We start from the raw sequence: 23092 nt of genomic DNA, 5'->3' as shown, positions 1-23092 counted from the left end.
TATGCAAAGTGAAACCCCTTTATCAACAATTTCGCTCCCCCAAGCTATAGTTTGTGCTGGAAAGGGAAGACACATGGGATCTTCCCTGCGATTTCCGGGTATAGACGAATGAGCTGGTACCCAGCATCTTCCAAAAGTGGCCAGCTATCTTTTATAGTGTTATTATGAACTCATTAATTTGCATTTTTTTTCCAGGCAGGATCTCACTCTGTCACCCAGGCTAGAGTGCAGTGGTGCAATCACAGCTCACTGCAGCCTCAAACTCCTGGGCTCAAGTCATCCTCTGGCTTCAACCTTGTGAATAGCTGGAATCGCAGGCATGCGCCACCACGCCTGGCAATTTTTTTTTTTTTTTTTGAGACGGAGTCTCGCCCTCTCGCCCAGGCTGGAGTGCAAGTGGCGCGATCTCCTCTGCTCACTGCAAGCTCCGCCTCCCGGGTTCCCGCCATTCTCCTGCCTCAGCCTCCCGAGTAGCTGGGACTACAGACGCCAGCCACCACGCTCAGCTAGTTTTTTGTATTTTTAGTAGAGACGGGGTTTCACCGAGTTAGCCAGGATGGTCTCGATCTCCTGACCTTGTGATCCGCCCGCCTCAGCCTCCCAAAGTGCTGGGATTACAGGCGTGAGCCACCGTGCCCGGCAATTTTTTTTTTTTAGTAGAGATGGGGTCTCACTATGTTGCCCAGGCTGGTCTTGAACTCCTGGGTTTCTCTCACCTCAGTCTCCCAAGTGCTAGGACTACAGGTGTGAGCCCCCACACCGGGCCGATCTACACATATTTCGTGTTTCAATCTGCTACAGTTTTGGCCTTGGTTCTCGAAGCATCCTCCTCCTGTCTGTTGGTGCCTGAGTCTGGCCGGACGATCACCAACAGCGTCACTGCTCTGTGGAGTCGCGTCCGTTTCCCTCTCCAGAGCTGAAACCAGCCACATCCCCAGTGGCCTGGGCCTTTCTTAGGTAATGGTGTTTTAGAGACCACAATCTGGGCACACCTCAAGTTTTCAATGTCTTTTTTTTTTTTTTTTCCAGATGGAGCCTTGCTGTGTCGCCAGGCTGGAGTGCAGCGGTGCGATCTCGGCTCACTGCAACTTCCGCATCCTGGGTTCAAGTGATTCTCCTGCCTCAGCCTCCCAAGTAGCTGGGACTACAGGCATGCGCTACCACGCCCGGGTAATTTTTGTATTTTTAGTAGAGACGAGGTTTCACCATGTTGGCCAGGTTGGTCTTGAACTCCTAACCTCAAGTAATCTGCCCGCCTCGGCCTTCCAAAGTGCTGGGATTACAGGCGTGAGCCACCGCGCCTGGCCTAAGTCTTCAATACCTTAAATGCCATTCAGCTTAGTTAACAGAAACTTCTGGAAGGGATGCCTGCTCTGAGAAGTGTCACACATGCTGGGGGACTTCAGGGCACTCCTGAAAGGGCTCTCCTTCCCCAGGATCCCCGGGTCCTGATGGTAGGCAGAGGTGGAGGATGTTCTCCAAGGGGTGCAGAAGGCTCTCCAAGCCGAACCTTCCTGCAGCATTTGGAGCCTGTCCACACCACGGGCATCCCTCTACCCAGACCCACTTTCCCCGGCAAGAGATGGACATTGTGTTTGTTGGATGCAATTTCAAGCCCCTTTCATGTTTTCATAGAGGATGGAGACCAAGGGGGAAGTTCAATGGTTCATGTTGGTAAATCCTGGCTCCGATGACTGAGAGATTTTCTGACTTCCAGGACCGTTGCTTGGCTAGAGGTGGTTCCCAAACTTCAGAGCCAGAGACAGCTGTGGGCAGGTGCTTTCCTCTGCGCAGCACGCGAGCTGCCAAGTGCTGGGGCTGCCTGCCATGCCCAGAGCCCCTCATGGCCTCCCATGGCTCCCCTCAGCTATGCTTGGCCTGCCCGCCTGCTGGCGGTTGTTTGGAATCCTTTCCTGCTGGAAAGGATGTGTCCCAACCCTGTCCTGCTGGCGGCCCTTCTCAGGGCTCCCTCCAGAGAGGACTGCCATGGCGCATACTTCCCACGTGATATAGCATCATAGTCTATGTGAATGGCATCCCCTGGAGTTGTGCAGTGCACCACCTGTGCAGCCGTCCACAGCATCCCCACACAACCCAGTCCTCCCCCGGGAAGCACGCATTCCTCCACTTCCACCCTCTGTTACTTGTCCATCTCCATCCCTGGTATGCAAGATTTAAAAAAAAAATTTTTTTTTTTTTGAGACAGAGCTTTTGCCCTGTTGCCCAGGGTGGAATGCAATGGTACAATCTCAGCTCACGGCAACCTCTGCCTCCTGGGTTCAAGCGATTCTCCTGCCTCAGCCTCTTGAGTAGCTGGGACTACAGGTGCACACCACCACATCTGGATAATTTTTGTATTTTTAGTAGAGACGGGGCTTCACCATGTTGGCCAGGCTGGTCTCCAACTCCTGACCTCAAGTGGTCCACCTGCCTCAGCCTCTGGGCTGGGATTAGAGGCATGAGCCACCGTGCCTGGCCCTTCCTTTTTAAAGCTGAAAAATTGTCTATACTACATTCTGCTTGTGAAGTATGTGTTCAGGGTCCTGCCTGCAGTTCTCTGGGGTCTGTGGCCGGCATGGGCTGCTGGTCATAGGGTCATTCTGTGCACCTTTCTGAGGAACCAACAGTTTTCCACAGCAGCTGCCTCATCTTGCATTCCCATCAGCAGTGGACAAGAGTTCTAGTTGCTTCACATCTTCAGTGGCACTTGTTTTCTGTGTTTTGGATAATTGCCACCCTGGCGGGTGTGCTGCAAGCCCCTGAGGACAGGGCTGATCCGCTCACCGGGCCGCCCACCCCTCACCCAGGACCTGCCAGGCTCAGATGGAGCCTCGCAGGAAATAGCTGAGATTCCTCTGAACGAACAAATAGACCCCGTCCAGCCTTGCAGGGTCATAAGACCCAGCTGCCCAGGGACACACTTAGCTTGGAATTCGGGGAGCAGAACGGAAACAGGAAGGGACAGGAGGCCTGTCTGCCCCCTGGCAGGACGGGTGGTCCAGAGGAGCCTGGGATCTTCAGGCATGGAGGCCTACCTAGGACCAAAGAAAACCTGAGCTCGACCTACTTGGAGAACTTCAGCCTAGAGGGTCCCAGGCTCCAGAACCTGCAGCCAGGGTGGCAGGGCTGTTGGCAGCCTGGCTTCCCTGACAGTGCCCGAGGGGGCTCTGCTCCTTCCACGGTGGTTCCCCAGACAGATGCTCAGGGTAAAGCCAATGGCCCGGCTGTGGCTCAGCAGTGGGGTCTCCTCCTCGGAGGCCAGCGGAGGCCCTCCCTGTCCTCTCACCACTGCCCCTGCTGCTCCTCACTGCCTCGGGGTGGCCTGGACCTGGTCGCCCAGGCAAGCGTCCAGCTTCTCTCCTGGGGTGGAGGGTGGGGGAACTAGGGGGTGGTGTCTGTCCGAGCTGGGCTCCCATCCCTGGGTCCATCCCGTAGGACCCCCACTTTGGTGGCCAAGGGCTGGAGAGGCTACAGGGCCGGCGGGATCAGAGTAGGCCTGGGTCCCAGCCAAGGCCCATTTCGCGACTCTCCTGGCAGGGGTCAGTGGATTTGTGGCGTCCCCTCCCCTCGTGGCTGCAGGACAGCAGGGCTGCCTGGGGAGGCCTGGCCAGGCCCTGCCTTCTCTGGGCCGCTCCCTCCTCAGATCCTGGACGCGTCCAGCTCAGCTCCGCGGCGCTAACAAGCCTCCGGCGGGGATGCAGCAGGCTGGGGTCACAGTGAAGCTGCAGGGCTGGGCCTGGACAGAGTGCGGCGCAGGCGCGAAGCAAGGGGAGCCGCAGATGGCCGGGGCGAGGTGGGGCCAGCAGCGAGGACGTTGGTTCTGCGCCCGCGCGTGCCCGTGCCTTGGTTTCCCCAGAGCGAGGCCGACGTCAGGTTCCCCCGAGAGGCTCGCCGTGCCCGGACCCCTGAGGGCTCCAGCACCCTTCCCTGGGCTCCCATCTGCCTCCCGTGAGACCCACGCCTCCCGTGCCCAGGGGTGGGCCCTGACCCCGCCACCACGGCAGCACACGTGGGGCTGGTGAGGAAGCTGGACGCCTCCGCGGTGCCAGGGGCCTCAGAACTGTGGGTCACTGGCTGTGACTCTGACATCTGGGCCGGTCCTGGTCAGAGTCGCATCCTCCAGGAGGCTGGAGCAGGCCAAGCGGCGAGGAAATTCTGCTTGTAGGCAACAGGCATCGCTTCCTTTCCTTCTTTGAAATTGTTTTAAATTTTGAGATAGGGTCTTGCTCTGTCGCCCAGCCTGGAGTGCAGTGGCAAGATCACAGCTCACTGCAGCCTTAACCTCCCTAGCTCAAGCAAGCCTCCCACCTCAGCCTCCTGAATAGCTGAAACTCAGGCACGGGCATGTGCCACCACACCCGGCTCTTTTTTTTTTTTTTTGACAGAATCTCGCTCTGTCACCCAGGCTAGAGTGCAGTGGCCTATCTTGGCTCACTGCAACCTCCACCTCCCGGGTTCAAGCAATTCTCCTGCTTCAGCCTCCAAGTAGCTGGGATTACAGGCACGCACCACCACGCCCGGCTAATTTTGTACTTTTAGTAGAGACAGAGTTTCACCATGTTGGCCAGGCTGGTCTCGAACACCTGACCTCAGGTGATCCTCCCACCTCTACTTCCCAAAGTGCTGGGATTACAGGAGTGAGTCCCCGCACCCAGCCGTCCACTTTTGAGCATACAGTCGAGCACTGAGCATCTGCACTGCTGTTCAACCAATCTCCAGAACTTTCATCTTGCACAGCCGAAAAGCTGTACCCGTCAAACAACTCCTTCTCCACCCAGCCCCTGGCAGCCCCATTCCACTTTCTGTCTGTAGGAATTGCGCTGCTGCCCTCGGTGCCTCCTACATGTGGAACCATACAGGATTTGTTCTTTTGTGACTGGCCTATTTCACTTAACGCACTGTCCTCAAGGCAGACCCATGGTGCAAAGTGGGTTGGAATTTCCATACTCTTTTTTTTTTTTTTTTGAGACGGGGTTTCACTTGTCAGCCAGGCTGGAGTGCAGTGGCGCGATCTCGGCTCACTGCAACCTCTGCCTCCTGGGTTGAAGTGATTCTTCTGCCTCAGCCTCTTGAGTAGCTGGGACTACAGGAGTGCACCACCACGCCCAGCTAATTTTTGTATTTTTAGTAGAGACATGGTTTCTCCATGTTGGCCAGGCTGGTCTTGAACTTCTGAGCTCTTCAGCTTCCCAAGCTTCAGCTTCCCAAAGTGCTGGGATTACAGGTGTGAGCCACCGCACCTGGCCTTAACTCTTTTTTTGTATATATTCAGAGGTGGAATTTTTGAATCATAGGGTGATTCTATTTCTAATTTTTTGAGGAAATGCCGTGTCAGTTAATTTCTTTTTTTTTGAAACGAAGTCTTCCAACCCAGGCTGGAGTGCAGTGGTGCAATCTCAGCTCACTGCAACCTCTGCCTCCTGGGCTCAGGCGAATTATCCTGTCTCAGCCTCCCGAGTAGCTGGGATTACAGGCATGTGCCACTACACCTGGTTAATTTTTGTATTTTTAGTAGAGATGGGGTTTCACCATGTTAGCCAGGTTGGTCTTGAACTCCTGACCTCATGATCTTTTTTTTTTGAGACAGAGTCTTGCTCTGCCACCCAGGCTGGAGTGCAGTGGTGTGATCTCGGCTCACTACAAGCTCCGCCTCCCGGGTTCACGCCATTTTCCTGCCTTAGCCTCTCAAGTAGCTGGGACTACAGGTGCCCGCCACCAGGCCTAGCTAATTTTTTTTTTTTTTTTTTTTTTTTTTTTTTTTTTTTTTGAGACGGAGTCTTGCTCTGTCGCCCAGGCTGGAGTGCAGTGGCCAGATCTCGGCTCACTGCAAGCTCCGCCTCTCGGGTTCACGCCATTCTCCTGCCTCAGCCTCCCGAGTAGCTGGGACTACAGGCACCCGCCACCTCGCCCGGCTAGTTTTTTGTAATATTTAGTAGAGACGGGGTTTCACCGTGTTAGTCAGGATGGTCTCGATCTCCTGACCTCGTGATCCACCCGTCTCCGCCTCCCAAAGTGCTGGGATTACAGGCTTGAGCCACCGCGCCCGGCCGCCTAGCTAATTTTTTGTATTTTTAGTACAGACAGGGTTTCTCCGTGTTAGCCAGGATGGTCTCGATCCCCTGACCTCGTGATCCGCCTGCCTCGGCCTCCCAAAGTGCTGGGATTACAGGCGTGAGGCACTGCACCCGGCCAATTTTTTGTATTTTTAGCAGAGACAGAGATTCACCATGTTGGCCAGTCTGGTTTTGAACTCCTGACCTCAGGTGATCCACCTGCCTTGGCTTCTCAAAGTGCTGGGATTACAGGCATGGGCCACCGTGCAAGGCCAAGCAAATGTTTTTTGATTTTTTTTTTTTTTTTTTTTTTTTGGAGATAGGGGCTCACTTTGTCACCCAGGCTGGAGTGCAGTAGCAGAATCACAGTTTACTGCAACCTCCGCCTCCTGGGCTCAAGCAATCCTCCCACCTGAACCTCCCAAGTAGCCAGGACTACAGGCATGTGCCACCACGCCCCACTACTTTTTGTATTTTTTGTAGAGATGGGGTTTTGCCATGTCACCCAGGCTGGTCTCAAACTCCTGGACTCAAGCAATCTGCCTACCACTGCCTCCCAAAGTCCTGGGATTACAGGCATGAGCCACCTCACCTGGCTGAAAGTTTATTTTTATTTTTTATTTTTTGAGACGGAGTTTCACTGTGTCGCCCAGGCTGGAATGCAGTGGCACAATCTCGGCTCACTGCAACCTCCACCTCCCGGGTTCAAGCAATTCTCCTGCCTCAGCCTCCTAAGTAGCTGGGACTACAGGCGTGCACCACCATGCCCAGCTAATTTTTGTATTTCTTTTTATTAGAGATGGGGTTTTACCATGTTGACCAGGCTGGTCTCAAACTCTTGACCTCAAGTGATCCACCCGCCTCGGCCTCCCAAAGTGCTGGGAATACAGATGTGAGCCACTGTGCCCGGTCCAAAAGTTTTAAATTTTAATAATATCAATTCAGCTTTTTCTTTAATAGATAATGATTTTGGTGTTGTATGTAAAAACTCACGACCTGGTCGGTTGCAGTGGCTCATGCCTGTAATCCCAGCACTTTGGGAGGCCTAGACGGGCAGATCACTTGAGGTCAGGAGTTCAAGACCAGCCTGGCCAACACAGTGAAGCCTCGTCTCCACTAAAAATACAAAAAATTAACTGGGTGTGGTGGTGTGTGCCTGTGATACCAGCTACTTGAGAGGCTGAGGCAGGAGAATCGCTTGAACCCAGGAGGCGGTGGTTGCAGTGAGCTGATATCGTGCCACTGCACTCCAGCCTGGGTGACAGAGGGAGACTCCGCCTCAAAAAAAAAATTATCCATCTGCACATATAATTGTTCCAGTACGATGCATTAAAAGATTATTTGTCCATTGCATTTTTGGCAAAAATCAGTTAGCTATAATTTTGTGTCTACAATAGACTTATCCATTCACTCACTGATGAACTTTTGAGTAGTTTCCAGTTTTTGGCTTTTACAAACAAAGCTGTTCTGACCATTCATGCACAAGTCTTTTTTTTGAGATGGAGTCTCACTGTGTCACCCAGGCTCGAGTTCAGTGACGTGATCTCGGCTCACTGCAAGCTCTGCCTCCCATGTTCATGCCATTCTCCTGCTTCAGACTCCCGAGTAGCTGGGACTATAGGTGCCCGTCACCACACCCGGCTAATTTTGTTGTATTTTTTAGTAGAGACAGGGTTTCACTGTGTTAGCAAGGATGGGCTCGATCTCCTGACCTCGTGATCCGCCCATCTCGGCCTCCCAAAGTGCTGGGATTACAGGCGTGAGTCACCGTGCCTGGCCCATGTACAAGTCTTTATGTGAACATATGCTTTTTTTTCTCTTGGGTAAGTACAAGTGGAATTGCTGGATCATAAGGTAAGTGGACATTTAACATTATAAGAAACTGTCAAATGGTTTTCCAAAGTGGTTATATTATTTTACACTCACATCAGCAATGTATGAGAGTTTCAGCAGCTCTCTTTCAACATTTGGTATTGTCAGTCTTTTAAAATTTTTTGGCTGGGTGAGGGATTACAGGCATGTGCCACCACACCCAGCTAATTTTTGTGTTTTTAGTAGAGACAAGGTTTAGCCGTGTTGGCCAGACTGGTCTTGAACTCCTGACCTTAGGTGATCCACCCGCTTTAGCCTCCCAAAGTGCTGGGATTACAGGCGTGAGCCATTGTGCCCGACCTTAGATTGTGTGTTTATTCTGGGATAGTTTAGATTTGCTACCAAAGTGAGACACTTCTGTAATCTTCACTCTATGCCCTGAGTGCTGAGGAAGTCTGTTGGAAACCCAAATGTCTCTCAGTCTTCTGTGAGCCCTGTCACTCACTCCGTGTCACAGCTGTCCAGCTGTCACTCTTTGCTGAGTCTTATGGGTTTTCCTTGTACATATGCACAGTTTAAGATTCAGCAAAATCCTTAAGGGGACCTCTATACAGATTTCTATAATTCATCATCTGCATTGCTACCTCCACACAGGCACACTCGCTGTGCAAATTCCAATCACCTCAGCCTCTTCAAACTCCAGTCTCCACGTCTCAGTTCACGAGATGTCTGTGTTCTGTGTCTCAGTCCAGAAAGGCCTGCAGGTGGGAAGCCATGATAACTGCAGGGCTCACATCAATTGTGATCTCTTAGGGGTCATGGTCCTGCGCTGCCTATTGTCCTGTGTTTAAAAACAGTGATTGCTTCATGACTTTTCTTTCTAGTTTTCTAGTTGTATACGGCAGGAGAGCAAGTCCCATACCAGTTACCCAATGACGGCCAGAAGCAGAAGTCCCTTCTATACTTTGTAATGTGTGTGTGTGTGTGTGTGTGTGTGTATACATTTTTTTTTTTTTTTTTTGAGACAGAGTTGGTTACCCAGGCTGGAGTGCAATGGTGAGATCTCGTTCACTGCAACCTCCTTGGCTCCTTGGCTCAAACGATTCTCCTGCCTCAGCCTCCCGAGTAGCTGGGATTACAGGTATGCGCCACTACGCCTGGCTAATTTTTTTTTGTATTTTTAGTAGAGACGGGGTTTCACCATGTTGGCCAGGCTGGTCTTGAACTCCTGACCTCAGGTGATCCACCTGCCTCAGCCTCCCAAAATGCCGGGATTACAGGCGTGAGCCACTCTGCCTGTCCTGAAACGTATATTTTAAAATATTGTGGGCACCTGTAGTCCCAGCTACTCAGGAGGCTGAGGCAGGAGAATGGCGTGAACCCGGGAGGCAGAGCTTGCAGTGAGCCGAGATAGCACCACTGCACTCCAGCCTGGGCGACAGAGCGAGACTCTGTTTCAAAAAAATAAAAAAATAGCGGGGCGCGGTGGCTCAAGCCTGTAATCCCAGCACTTTGGGAGGCCGAGACGGGCGGATCACGAGGTCAGGAGATCGAGACCATCCTGGCTAACACAGTGAAACCCCGTCTCTACTAAAAATACAAGAAAATTAGCTGGGCGTGGTGGCAGGCGCCTGTAGTCCCAGCTACTCGGGAGGCTGAGGCAGGAGAATGGCGTAAACCCGGGAGGCGGAGCTTGCAGTGAGCCGAGATCGTGCCACTGCACTCCATCCTGGGGCACACAGCAAGACTCAGTCTCAAAAACAAAAAAAATAAAAAATAAAAAAAAAAAAGGCCGGGCGCGGTGGCTCAAGCCTGTAATCCCAGCACTTTGGGAGGCCGAGATGGGCGGATCACGAGGTCAGGAGATCGAGACCATCCTGGCTAACACGGTGAAACCCCGTCTCTACTAAAAAAAAACACAAAAAACTAGCCGGGCGAAGTGGCGGGTGCCTGTAGTCCCAGCTACTCGGGAGGCTGAGGCAGGAGAATGGCGTAAACCCGGGAGGCGGAGCTTGCAGTGAGCTGAGATCCAGCCACTGCACTCCAGCCCGGGCGACAGAGCAAGACTCCGTCTCAAAAAAAAAAAAAAAAAAAAAAAAATTAAATAAAATAATAAAAATAAAATAAAATAAAATATTTTACACATAAAGAATATATTCTTGCAGTCAGGTTCGGTGGCTGACTCCTGTAATCCTAGCACTTTAGGAGGCCAAGGCAGAAGGACCACTTGAGCTAAGGGGTTTGAGACCAGGCTGGGAAACATAGCAAGACCTCATCTCTACAAAAAAGAAATAAAATTAGCTAGGTGTGGTGGTGTGTTCCTGTGGTCCCAACTACTCCGGAGGCTGAGACAGAAGGATCACTTGAGCTTTCGAGGTCAAGGCTGCAGTGAGCCAAGATTGTGCCACTGCACTCCAGCCTTGAACCACAGCGTGAGACCTTATCTCAAAAAAGAAAAAAAAATGATATATTCTTCCACGACCTGATACTTATGTATGTATTTATTTATGTAAGAGATAGGGTCTCATTCTGTTGCGCAGGATGCATTGATGCAATCATGGCTCACTGCAGCTTTGACCTATTGGACTCAAGTGATCCTTATGCCTCAGCCTCCTGAGTAGCTGGGGGTACAGGTGCACACCATTACACCTGGCCAATGCAATTACTTTTTTTTTTTTTTTTTTGAGATGGAGTCTCGCTCTGTTGCCCAGGCTGGAGTGCAGTGGCGCGATCTTAGCTCACTGCAAGCTCCGTCTCCCGGGTTTACACCATTCTCCCGCCTCAGCCTCCCGAGTAGCTGGGACTACCGGCGCCCGCCACCACGCCCAGCTAATTTTTTGTATTTTTAGTAGAGACGGGGTTTCACCATGTTAGCCAGGATGGTCTCGATCTCCTGACCTCGTGATCCGCCCGTCTCGGCCTCCCAAAGGAGGCTGGGATTACAGGTGTGAGCCACCGCGCCCGGCCTTTTTTTTGTGTGTTTAGAAACAGTGTCTTACTGTGTTGCTGAGGCTGTCTCAAACTTCTGGCCTCAAATCTTGCAAGGAACTGCACCTAATGATCCAATTTTTTTTTTTTTTTTTTTTTTTTTGAGACACTGTGTTCCTCAGTCCTTGTCTGTCTTTTTTTTTTTTTTTTGAGATGGAGTCTTGCTCTGTTGCCCAGGCTGGAGTGCAGTGGCACAATCTTGGCTCACTGATATAGCTGCCTCCCAGCTTCGAGCGATTCTCCTGACTCAGCCTCCTGAGTATCTGGGACTACAGGCATGTGGTACCAGACCCAGCTAATTTTTGTTGTATTTTTAGCAGAGATGGGGTTTCACCATTCTGGCCAGGCTGGCCTCCAACTCCTGACCTCAAGTGATCCACCCACCTCGGCCTTCCAAAGTGCTAGGAATACAGGCATGAGCCACTACGCCCAGGCTCCATTTTTTTTTTTTTTTTCTCTTTGAGATAGGGTCTCACTCTGTCACCCAGTCTATAGTGCAGTGGTGCAAACATAGCTCACTGCAGCCTTGACCTCCCGGGCTCAAGCATCCGCGTGTAGCTGGAGCTAAAGGTGTGAGCCACCATGCTCGGTGAATTTTTAATTTTTTTGTAGGGTCTCACCATGTTGCCCAGGCTCGCCTTGAACTCTTGGTCTCATGCAATCCTCCCACGTCAGTCTTCCGAAGTGCTGGGATTATAGGCATAAGCCATTGAGCCAGGCCGCAAGCATTCTTATTTACAGCATCATTGTGAACTTGTCTGGGACATTTTCAAACCTCTCGGCCAATCATCTTCAGCTTTCTCCCAGGTATTTTCATTTTCAGGCTTTTCCTAATTTTCAAGGGGAAGTTTTTTTAAATATGAGGAATTTTCCAACCATTCCTGCCAACTAATTTCAAATCAGGCAGGCTTGCACAACTGACTTGTTGCTTTCAGTAAATAATACCTTGTAAGACTTTGCCAAGACAACTACAGGTATATCCTAATCTTTCCATTTGCCATTAGAACTTAAGTTTTTTTCCCTGGGTTATTAAATATTCATTGCAGGATGGCTGGGCTGAGATTCACTTACTCTCTTCATTGGACAAGCCAGTTGCTCCCACATGATTGTGGTTATAATCAACTCTCAACTGCGTCATGATGTCATGAGTGTTAAAGGTTTCCCACCACTCCAGCCACTACCTTTTTTTTTTTTTGAGGCGGAGTCTTGCTCTGTAGCCCAGGCTAGAGTGCAGTAGTGCGATCTCTGCTCACTGCAAGCTCCGCCGCCTCCCGGGTTTACGCCATTCTCCTGCCTCAGCCTCCCGAGTAGCTGGGACTACAGGCGCCCGCCACCATGCCCAGCTAATTTTTTGTATTTTTAGTGGAGACGGGCTTTCACCGTGTTAGCCAGGATGGTCTCGATCTCCTGACCTCGAGATCTGCCCACCTCAGCCTCCCAAAGTGCTGGGATTACAGGCGTGAGCCACCAAGCCCAACCACGCTATGGCCTTTTTAGGATGCTCATATGTATTGCCACATTACTTTCCAAAAAGTTGTGCCAACTTATGCTCCCTGCACGTATAAGGAATCTCCTTCTCACCTAAAGTTAATCTCCAGTTTGCAAAGCAGGACTCATCCTTCTGTATAAATTGAAAAATGATAGATACTAACTTTCCCAGCATCCCTTGCTGTCAGGACTCAGTCACATGGCCCAGGCTCCACCAATCAGGTGCATCCACCTCCAACCTTCAGTTGGAAGCCTGTGGTGTCTTCACACCATAAGCGGGAGCAGCATAGAACAGGTTGTGGCAGTGAGGCTAGTGGACATCTGGTGGCTGGCATCTGTGACATCCATGCTGTTGCTGAGGGGACTAGAGCAGCAGCAGCAGCAGCAGGGCTCTTCCCTCATCCAGCTGTGCAGCAGGATCTCAGGTATTGTACCCAGCCAGGCAGCCCTTGATCTGATCCCCACTCCCGTGGGTAATCTGCGAACCTCCCCGTTTCTTGTCTTTCCACCTGTGGCAGGCAGACCTGCCGCCCACCAAAATCTGCTCCCCTTCTTTCCTGCCTATGGAACTCTACTTTTTGGAGGGCTGCCAAGACCCTGGGAATGAAGCATGCTTGGCCAATGCTGTCATGACAACCTGGCTCTCTGCCGTCTCCAAATCCCTCATACGATGCCCGATCATGGGTGGCCGTTGAGGCCTGGGGGAATCCACTGCAGGGGCTTCTAGGCAGGTTTGTCTTTCCCTATAAAAGGGCACAGATGTGACTGGCCCTGTCTCTTCATCCTTTCTTTGTGCCTTGACTGTAGAAGTGTGTGTGGTATATGGAGTTCCAGCAGCTGCCCTGTAAACAACGTACCAAAGCTCACCTGCCAAGGATGTCGGAGCAGAGAGACTGAAGGGGTCTGGGTAGTGATGGGGATAACTCCCACCTCCAGATTTCTAGTTACACGAAAAAGAAGAAAAGCCTCCATACATTGAATCGCCTGTCAGTTGGATATTCTGCTGCTTGCATCTGAATTTATTCCTCACTAGCACCACGTTCTTACTTGGATACCCCATGGGCCTGCCTCTGCAGACCAATGCATGTATTTGCATGAAGCTCTATGGCAAACAGAGGTTCTCACTTTTCTTTCTCTCTCTTTTTTTTTTTTTTTTTTTGAGACGGAGTCTCGCTCTGTCACCCAGGTTGGAGTGCAGTGGCATTATCTCAACTCACTGCAACCTCTGCCTCCCGGGTTCAAGCGATTCTCCTGCCTCAGCCTCCTGAATAGCTGGGACTACAAGTTCACTACAGCCACTACGCCCAGCTAATTTTTGTATTTTCAGTAGAGACGGGGTTTCACCATATTAGCCAGGCTGGTCTCAAACTCCTGACCTCGTGATCCGCCCGCCTAGGCCTCCCAAAGTGCTGGGATTACAGGCGTGAGCCACCTACTGTAATCCCAGGTACTTGGGAGGCTGAGGCAGGAGAATCGCTTGAACCCGGGAGGCAGAGATTGCAGTGAGCTGAGATTGTCCAGCTGCACTCCAGCCTGGGCGACAGGGAGCGAGACATCTCCAGGCCACCACGCTGGGAAACCGCAGAACCCAGGCGCTCCAGGGGAGCTGGATCAGAGAGCTGCGTTCTGATTGGCTGAGGCCTGGATTGCCTGAACCAATCATGATGGAGCAGAGGCCGCACTGACCCGGTTGGCTGGCGGGCGTGGGGCAGGCGCTGATGGAGGCAGGCACCCGACAAGCAGGTGGTTTTGTTCCAGGAAAGCAGCAAGTGCAGTGATTAAGAGTGTAGATGCAGAGCCAGCCTACCTGGATTGTGTCCTGGCTCTGCCACTTAATAGCTGTGCAATCTGAGTCAAGTTATACAACCTCCTTGTGCCTCAGTTTCTTAATCAGTGTGGTGGCAGCTTCCTACCTCACCGGCAGGTTGTTAGCCTGTGTAAATAAGTCTTGTTACCACCACACCCCCCACTTTCTGGTTCCTAGCAGAGACCAGAGAGTCGACCTGCACGCCCTGAGTCAGCAAATATTTACTAAGTGCCATGGTGTTCCAGGCGTGTGGGTGGGTCTGCAGACAGCCCCTCTGGTGAAGGGCAGCTCCCTGAAGCCTGTAGTACTGTCTGCTGCAGGGGATGGCCCTCCTTCCATGTTGGAGGAAATGCTCGTGTGGGCAGAATTGCCTGGAAGGTAAGCGTGTGGCTTCTGATACATGGGAGGGCCAAGAATTTTCTGGGCAGAAGGAACACCATGTGCAAATGAATGAGGGGAGGACCAGACAGCTGACTCCTGCCAGGGACCAGATAGCTCGGGCCTGCAGCCCCCAGGAAATGGAGACATGGAGAGGAGGGTGTTTGGGCTCCATCTATCCCAGGGCTATGGCCACAAATGCGGGGCTTCCCCTGATGTCCTGGGTCAGAAAAGGAGAGCTGCGCAACTCTGAGGTCTCCTCTCTCCCTCCTCTTCCCTGTGTTTTCTTTCTTTCTTTCTTTCTTTTTTTTTTTTGAGACGGAGCCTTGCTCTGTCCCCAGGCTGGAGTGCAGTGGTGCGATCTCAGCTCGCTGCAACCTCTTCCTCCGACTTCAAGTGATTCTCTTCAAGCCTGGCTAATTTTTTGTATTTTTAGTAGAGGGGGTTTCACCATGTTGGCCAGGATGGTCTCAATCTCTTGACCTTGTGATCCGCCCGTCTCGGCCTCCCAAAGTGTTGGGATTACAGGTGTGAGCCACCACGCTTACTTCCCCCCTCTTTATTTTCTTTTCTCTCTCTTTCTTTCTTTCTTTTCTTTCTTTCTTTCTTTCTTTCTTTCTTTCTTTCTTTCTTTCTTTCTTTCTTTCTTTCTTTCTTTCTTTCTTCTTTCTTTCTTTCCTTTCTCTTTCTTTCTTTCTTTCTCTTTCTTTCTTTCTTTTCTTTCTTTTCCTTCCTTCCTTCCTTCTTTCTTTTTCTTTCTTTCTTTCTTTTTCTTTCTCTCTCCTTCCTTCCTTCTTGCTTTCTCATTCATTTGTTCTTTCTTTTTTGAGACAGGGTCTTTCTCTGTTGCCCAGGCTTGAGTGCAGTGGTGTGATCACAGCTCACTGCAGCCTGGACCTCCACGGTCCGATTGATCCTCCTGCATTAAGCCTCTGGAATAGCTGCGTCTACAGGTGCGCACCACCCTCAGTAACCAGATGCCCAACCCTCGGTAACAAAGTGAAAAAAGGCAGTCTTGGGGATGTGATCAGGTCCCACTGAAGCCACAGTCGACAGAACCCTTTTCTTTCTTTTTTTTTTTTTTTTTTTTTTTGAGACAGAGTCTCGCTCTGTCACCCAGGCTGGAGTGCAGTGGCCGGATCTCAGCTCACTGCAAGCTCCGCCTCCCGGGTTTACACCATTCTCCTGCCTCAGCCTCCCGAGTAGCTGAGACTACAGGCGCCGCCACCTCGCCCGGCTAGTTTTTTGTATTTTTTTTTTAGTAGTTATTAAGATGTCTCAAGTTCACTTGGAGCAGATTGAGGGTCACACTTATAAAGCGGAATGTGGTTCCTCTGAATCCCTTCTTGGGAGGTCCCGAGCTCAGATGGCCTCTGCCCGTCCAGAGTAGACAAAGAATTCTTGTGGAAGCTGCCTTCGGATTTATTTTTGAACACACTCATATTTGCTGTGAATAACTCCCTTTTTTGTGATGCTCCCAGATCCTGACTGTCCTGGCGATGTAGGCAAACGAATGAGCAGCATCCAAACTGTCCCCATGAGCTGAGGTCACAGCCTCGTCAGGCCCCAGGAAGGGGCAGTGCCCCTACCCCCACCTGGCCCCCAGCCCCCTGTAAGGCATGGAAGAGAGATGCAGAGGGCAAGGCCATGCGGTCCAGATACAGGTCCCAGACGGATGGGCGTCCCAGGCTTCAGACAAGTCACCTGTCAAGGACAGCATTAGTGACATCCCAGCACCAGAGAGTGGCCCCAAGCCAAACTGAGGAGGGTCTGGGAGCCAGGGACATGGGTCTTCAGTGTGGGGAACTCATTACATCAGCCACTCGAGGGTCAGGAAATAATTTGTCACTCTCTGCCCCACGTGGCCTCTGTGGAAATCAAACAAGCAGTGTTGCCCATTTTTAAAGATAAATTAATGCATCAATATAAAAAACGTCAGGCAGCGATGTGGAGGGGGTAGGCAGACAGGGCTGTGATTTATTGGCCCTTTAAGGAGTGTTTCTGGGCCCACTCTGGCTTCCTCCTGCCACCTGCAGGGTGCCCAGGGACCCCTCCACCGAGGTCATGAGCCAAGCCACCCACCCCAACTGGGGGGCCCCTGACCAGGCTGAAGGGCCACATGCCTTCGAGCTGGTGACTCAGAAACATCCAGTATTAACTGCACTGGGACAGAGAGACAGGCAAGGAGCTGGGGCAGGAAGGAACAGTCCTGGCCCTGGAATAGGTCGTAGGCCTGTGCTAGGGCTGAGTGCTCCTGCGTCCTCACACTGAGGGGCTTCTCCGGGCCTAGCCGCAGTGAGGCTAATGGGGTCCCCAGGGGGCTGTGGCTCCTGATTCCTTGGCACGAATAGGTGCCCTGCAGGCTTAGATGGTCCCCCAGGGCTGTGCCCTCCCTCCCTGAGGGCACCTTGCCAGCATCCCCACCAACACCCAGGACCACCCTGGTCCATGTTTGCCAGTTCGGAAGGTGAGAAATGACACTTCCTGGCTGTGTGAATTTGCATGTCTTTGGTTTTTGGAGGGCGTGAGCTTCTTTCCATTTGTTTGGGGCCATTGTGAATGTCTGCTCAGTCTTTGCCTGTTTTCTATGGAAGGGTCCCCGTTTCCCTTGCCGACGGATGCAGCACTCTGGCAGCTGAACTGGTGGCGTTCAGCCGTGCTCATGTGTGCTTTAGCTGTGGTGCATGCGGGTGAGGAGGGCTGACGCTGGCCTGGAATCTTATGGGGCATCTGCAGCCGCAGCTTTGTTGTCAGAAAATGCTTAGAGAGGCCTCCTGGGAGCCAGGCAGGATGCGGCAGGAAACAGAGGGGCAGAAAGAGCTCAGGTCCTCAGCAGCGGGGAAGGGGGCGCCAGCTACCAGAACCCAAGCAGGAATTGGGCTTGAGGGGAATGAGGAGTGGGAGAGGGGACTGAACATTTAGACAGGGCTGTGGGGGCCCTCTGAGAAGACATGTGAGCAAAGATTTGTGGGAGGAGATGGGGGCGCCTAGAGCAAGAAGAAGAGCAGTCCTCAGAGGGATGGGCACGCAGAGGCCCCGGGGCGAGCACAGCCTGGGTGCATTCCAGGAGCTGCAGGGAGGCCAGGTCAGCGCCGTGGGGGCTGGGGCAGGGGGCCAGGCTAGCTGGGGTCTGTGGGTTCCGGGAATGCTTTGGCTTCTGCTCCGAGGGCTGGGCGTGTAGGCTGTCAGTTCTCCAGGTGCAGGGCAGACAGGTGGTATGAGGCCCAGTTTGCCAGAGCATGGAGCTCCAAGCCTTGTGACCCGCAGAGGTTTACATGCCGGTGAGAGCCCTGGGTCCGCAGGCCAGAGTTGGCTCCTCTGCAGAGCTCCTGGTCGGCCCGCCTCTGCCCTCCTCTCCAGGACCTGGGGGTCCTGCTCTACAGCCAGGCGGCCCTTGGGGAGCAAAGGTCCGGGCCAGTGAGAATCTAACATATCCCCAAGCCCCCACAGCAACAAGGGTTGAGGGAGCAAAGGACAGTCAGGATGATGGGAGGTGGCAGTGGCCTTGGTTGGGGCAGGGGCGTGCTGCTGACTTTAGTGCCCTCCCGTTACTACATAGGGGTGAAGTGCTTGCCATCCCCCACCCGTGTCCCTCTGCAAAGTGCTCCTGGCATCAAGCTGGGCTCCCCGGAGGCTCAGCCTCCATTTTCTCCTCTGGGCAAGGGGAGTCCGGGGCCAGCGCCTGCTGTCCAGCCTCGCTGTGCCCCGCAGCCCATTCCCTTTCCGTGAGAGGCCTGGGGGGCCCAGGCGTCGGGGTCGGGTCAGCAGGCTGCCCAGGTCAGCTGAGGCCCGGTCAGTGCGAGGGGTTTTGTCGGAACCAAGGCCGCGGCTACCTGAGGACTTTGTGCAGAGCTCCGCTCGGGCCACCTGGGGGGGCCGAGGCCGGGAGACCCGCAGGGCCCCCTAGCAGCGCCCTGCGCCCCCTTAGCGACCTCTCCCAGGCCAAGGTAGGGCCAGAGGGGACAGTGCCCGACGGCAGCGGAGCCGGAAACGGGAGCGGGCACAACCCGGCCCCGGAACATCCCGGCGGCCCCGGGGCCTTTAGAGCCCGCGAGGGGCCGTCTCCTCGGGCGCGGTGGGGCCTGGGCTCTCAGCCTTGCCGCCGACCTCGGGAAAAGCCCCCCAGCCTCTCCACCCGGCAGCTGGAGGAGGCCCGTCTGGGGTTGGGGATAGCGCGATAGACCCGCCTGGGGCTAGGCCGAGGGTTGGGGGTCGCGGGCCGCGGGGAGCGCATGTACGAGACGCTTTTCCCGGCCCGCCGGGAAGCAAGACAGCTCCCCAACTCCAGAAGCCGGCGCTGCGTCCGCCCGCAGACCGACGGGGAAGGCCGAGTGCGCATGCGCCTGACGCTGTCCCCCGCCGCGCGCCCTGTGATTGGCCCGGGCGGCCGCGCTCTCGGCCAATGGGTGCGTGGCTTTTGGCTCGCCTCGAGCCTCTCGGGCTAGGGGCGGGGAGGGTCAGTCTCCGGCCGGGTCTCGCGGCCTGGGGAGGCCTGCGCCGGCCCGCGGGGTCGTTCCTTCAAGCCGCCCACTGCCGCTCCGGAGATGAGGCCAGCGAGTCCGTGATCCCGGCCGCCCCCAGTAGTGAGCCCGTGCGCAGAAGCGCCGGCAGAGAGACGCGGAGCCCCGTCCCACCTGGCCGGGCCTGTCCCTCGCAGGGCCTCCCTGTCGACCCCCGGCCAGCCCCGCTCTCCCTGCTCCCATCCTACGGGTCAGAAAAACAATGCTTGACTGGAGGGGGCCCGTGCCTGTTGTCCCAGCCACTCGGGAGGCCGAGGCGGGAGGATCGCTTGAGTTCGGGAGGTGGAGGCTACAGTGAGCCGTGACTGCGCCGCTGCACTCCAGCCTGGGCCATAGAGCGAGACCCTGTCTCTAAACAAAACAAAACAACAGTGCTTATAAAGCAAACAAGCCTGTTGCCAAAAACTTATCAACAAAAATTAGCAGTGGCCGGGCGCGGTGGCTCAAGCCTGTAATCCCAGCACTTTGGGAGGCCGAGTCGGGCGGATCACGAGGTCAGGAGATCGAGACCATCCTGGCTAACACAGTGAAACCCCGTCTCTACTAAAAAATACAAAAAACTAGCCGGGCGAGGTGGCGGGCGCCTGTAGTCCCAGCTACTCGGGAGGCTGAGGCAGGAGAATGGCGTAAACCCGGGAGGCGGAGCTTGCAGTGAGCTGAGATCCGGCCACTGCACTCCAGCCTGGGCAACAGAGCGAGACTCTGTCTCAAAAAAAAAAAAAAAAAAAAAAAAAAAAAAAAAAAAATTTAGCAGGGGTCATCTCTAGGTGGTGGGGTTGGAGGTAAATAAAAAATATTTTGACTGGGCGTGGTGGCTCACAGCTGTAATCCCAGCACCGCAGGCAGGAGTTCGAGACCAGCCTGGCCAACATGGTGAAACCCCCGTCTCTACTGAAAATACACACACACACACACACACACACACACACACAAATTAGCCGGGTGGGCGTGGTGGTGCGCACCTGTAATCTCAGCTACTCAGGAGGCTGAGGCAGGAGAATCATTTGAGCCTGGGCAAGGTGGAGGTCACAGTGAGCTGAGATCGTGTCACTGCACTCCAGCCTGGGTGACAGAATGAGACCCTGTCTCAAAAAAAAAAATTTTTTTTTCCATCTCTGTGAATTATTTCAGTTAGTGTTAGAATATTGTTTGTATGAAAATATTGCTTTGGGGCTGGGCGATGTGGCTTACGCCTGTAATCCCAGCACTTTGGGAGGCCGAGGTGGGCGGATCACGAGGTCAGGGGATCGAGACCATGCTGGGTAACAGAGTGAAACCCTGTCTCTACTAAAAATACAAAAAATTAGCTGGGCATGGTGGCGGGTGCCTGTAATCCCAGCTACTCGGGAGGCTGAGGCAGGAGAATTGCTTGAACCTGGGAGGCAGAGATTGCAGTGAGTCGAGATTGTGCCACTGCACTCCAGTCTGGGTGACAGAGTGAGACTCCGTCTCAAAAAAAAAAAAATTGCTTTTTAAAAATGAAAGCTGTGTAACAAGAACGATAATAAAAACAGTAAGTGTTGGTGAGGATGTGGAGAAATTGGAGCTCTCACACAATGCATGCGCTGTGAAAAACACTTTAGTGGTTCTCAAAGAGCGGAGGGTAGAATTACCCAGCAGTTCCATGCAGTCACACACCCAGAGAACTGGAGGCAGGAACACGAACAGTGTCCTCAACACGGGTTATTCCAAATGTTGACAACGATACTCACCACAGAGAAAAGGTGGAAACGACCCATGTGTCCATCCATAAATGGAGTAACAAATGTGGTCCCTCCATACAATGGACTATGATTTAACCTTAAAAAGGAAGGAAATTCTGACGCACACCACACACAGATGGCCTGAAAACATTATGCTAAGCGAGATGAGCCAGTCACAAAGGACAACTTCTGTCTGATTTCACTTATAAAACACCTAGAATAGGCAAGTACAGAAATAGAAAGTAGGTAAGAGGTTGCCAGGGCTTGTGGGGAGAGGGCAAGGCCAGGGGCTGGGGAGGGAGGGCAAGGCCAGGGGCCGGGAAAGGGCAGCAATGCTTCACCAGGTGTGTGCTTAACAGTTCTCAATCCCACTGGGAGAGCTGTGAGGGAAGGATGGCTCATTCGGAATGCACGCAGAGGCGGCTCCAGTACAGAGAGGGCCCTGAAATGCTGTGCTCCTCCCAGGACACACAACTCCAGGTGACAGGGATAACACGCGACACAGCTCCTGCATCGATGCTCCCCCAGCTCCTGTCCTGATGCTCCCCAGTTCCTGCCTGGCTGCTCCCCTGGCTCCTGGCCGGGATGTTCCTCCAGGTCCTGGCCTGTTGCCCCTCAGCCCCTGCCTGGCTGCTCCCCCAGCTCCTGCCTAGGTTCTCCCCTATCTCCTGGCCTGATGCTCCCCAGTTCCTGCCTTTGTGCTCCCCCAGCCCCCCGAACCCAGAGTGCTCCTTCCCTCTGGCCAGGCCCCCTTCGGGGCTCAGGCGGGAACCGAGCTGGCTTTTTCCTCCCAACCGGAGCAGCTCCCTCTGGTTCCCAGGTTGCCTGCCCATCCAGCTGGGAACACCGGCCTTGCGGGGAGGGGCGGGGGCGCTCACCACGAGGCGGCCGCACAGGGTGCGAAGGGATCCCAAGGCCCACCCAGGAGGAGCTCCTGGCTTTCAGTTGCCGGCTGCGCGCGCTGCCCACGCGGCCACGCTTGAGGCCTGGCAGGCGGCCGCCATCCCGGTCACGGCCGCTGGAGGGCGCCCCCGCACCGCTCCTGCCTGCTGGTTCCCGCGGGAGGGCGCCTGTGGCGGGCGCCGGAGGTTGATCTCCCGGTTCACGCCAGGATTGCGAACCGGCGGCTAGAGCGGGAGGCCGCAGAGGCGAGTTCAGATCGCGGTCCCGGCCCACCTGGCAGCGACTTCCTGTCTCGCGGCTGCGCTGCAGCTCTTCAGGTTGGCGTGAAAATGCAGAAACGGTTCCGTGGACTAAGTCACGGACGTTCGCTTCTCACAGTGCCGCGTGCCTGCCTGTAGACAACCGAGCCACGCACGCCGAGGCCACCCCACCCCCCGGGGCCTGAATGCGCCGGCCCAGACCGGCAGCCCCCTCGGATCCTAACACCTTTGCACCGCAGCGCAGGTGTGGGGGTCCTCAGCCCGCGCCATCCAAGCAAGAACCAAGAGCGCGAGCGCCACGCCTTCCCCCACCCTCTGCCCTGCGCCCCTGGCTGGCGGTCCCTCCTGCAGCAGCTGGGCCTGGAATTCGGGCTGCGGAAGGGGCTGCACCCACGCAGGGCTCACGCCATGGATGTGGGCGCTGGGAGGGTCTCCGCCCTTTCCAGCCCTGGTCCCCGGCTGTTTCCTGGTGCCTGCCAGTGCCCTCAGCCTGCGGGCCTAGGGGCCAGAATGCTGGCAGATGGGCAGGCCCTGACCATGCTGTCCTCCCTGGGAGCTTGCTGGTGAGACGCTCGTCTGCCTCAGGGGACCCAATAATGGTCACCTGACATGAAGGGACAGAGGTGGTCTGTCCAGGGTGACGGTGACCACTATCCTGGCATGTGACGGAGTCCAGGCCCTGGGCAAGCGCCATGCTGAGAGGGGCTGGCCGCCCGCTGCCGGTGGCCTCATTCAGGAAACCTCACTCCCCTGAGCGGCAGCCAGAGGAGAGGCAGTGGCACTGGACCTCTGGGGACGGATTAGAGGGGTGGCCCTGTGGCCTTGCTTGGGCAGGAGGGACGCTGCAGCAGCTGCTGGAGCTCCCGGGCAGGGGCCGTCCCTCGGTCAGCTGGGTCACAGAGCAGCCGGCGCCTGCGTCATTCTCAGCCTGCCCAAGGGGGAGGCTTCCGCTCCAGGTGGGTGACCCTGGGCCCTTGCTATTACCCCCACAATGTTTCCTCTTTCCTTTCCACCTCCTCCAGCCTCCCTGGGCAGCCTCCTCTCTTTCTCTGGTGGAGCCTTCCAGCTTCCGGAGGCCTCCTTGTGAAAGCAATAAAATGCCTTTGAAAGGAGGCTGGGGTGTCTTGGGAGCTCCGGTGCCTCAAAGGGTCACAGGGCTGGGGGCTGAGAAACCCAGAGG

The 23092-nt window shown here is 54.4% G+C and overlaps 1 pseudogene; it reads left to right on the top strand.

Moving 5' to 3' along the window:
* The first annotated feature begins 18758 nt into the window (after window positions 1–18758).
* LOC119622077 (uncharacterized) lies at window positions 18759–22657 on the top strand (annotated as a pseudogene).
* Window positions 22658–23092: the final 435 nt, after the last annotated feature.

This window comes from Chlorocebus sabaeus, chromosome 16, assembly GCF_047675955.1.
Source record: "Chlorocebus sabaeus isolate Y175 chromosome 16, mChlSab1.0.hap1, whole genome shotgun sequence".
Lineage (NCBI taxonomy): Eukaryota > Metazoa > Chordata > Mammalia > Primates > Cercopithecidae > Chlorocebus > Chlorocebus sabaeus.
The sequence above is the reverse complement of the archived record's forward strand: the minus strand, read 5'-3'. Positions and strand labels throughout refer to the sequence as shown.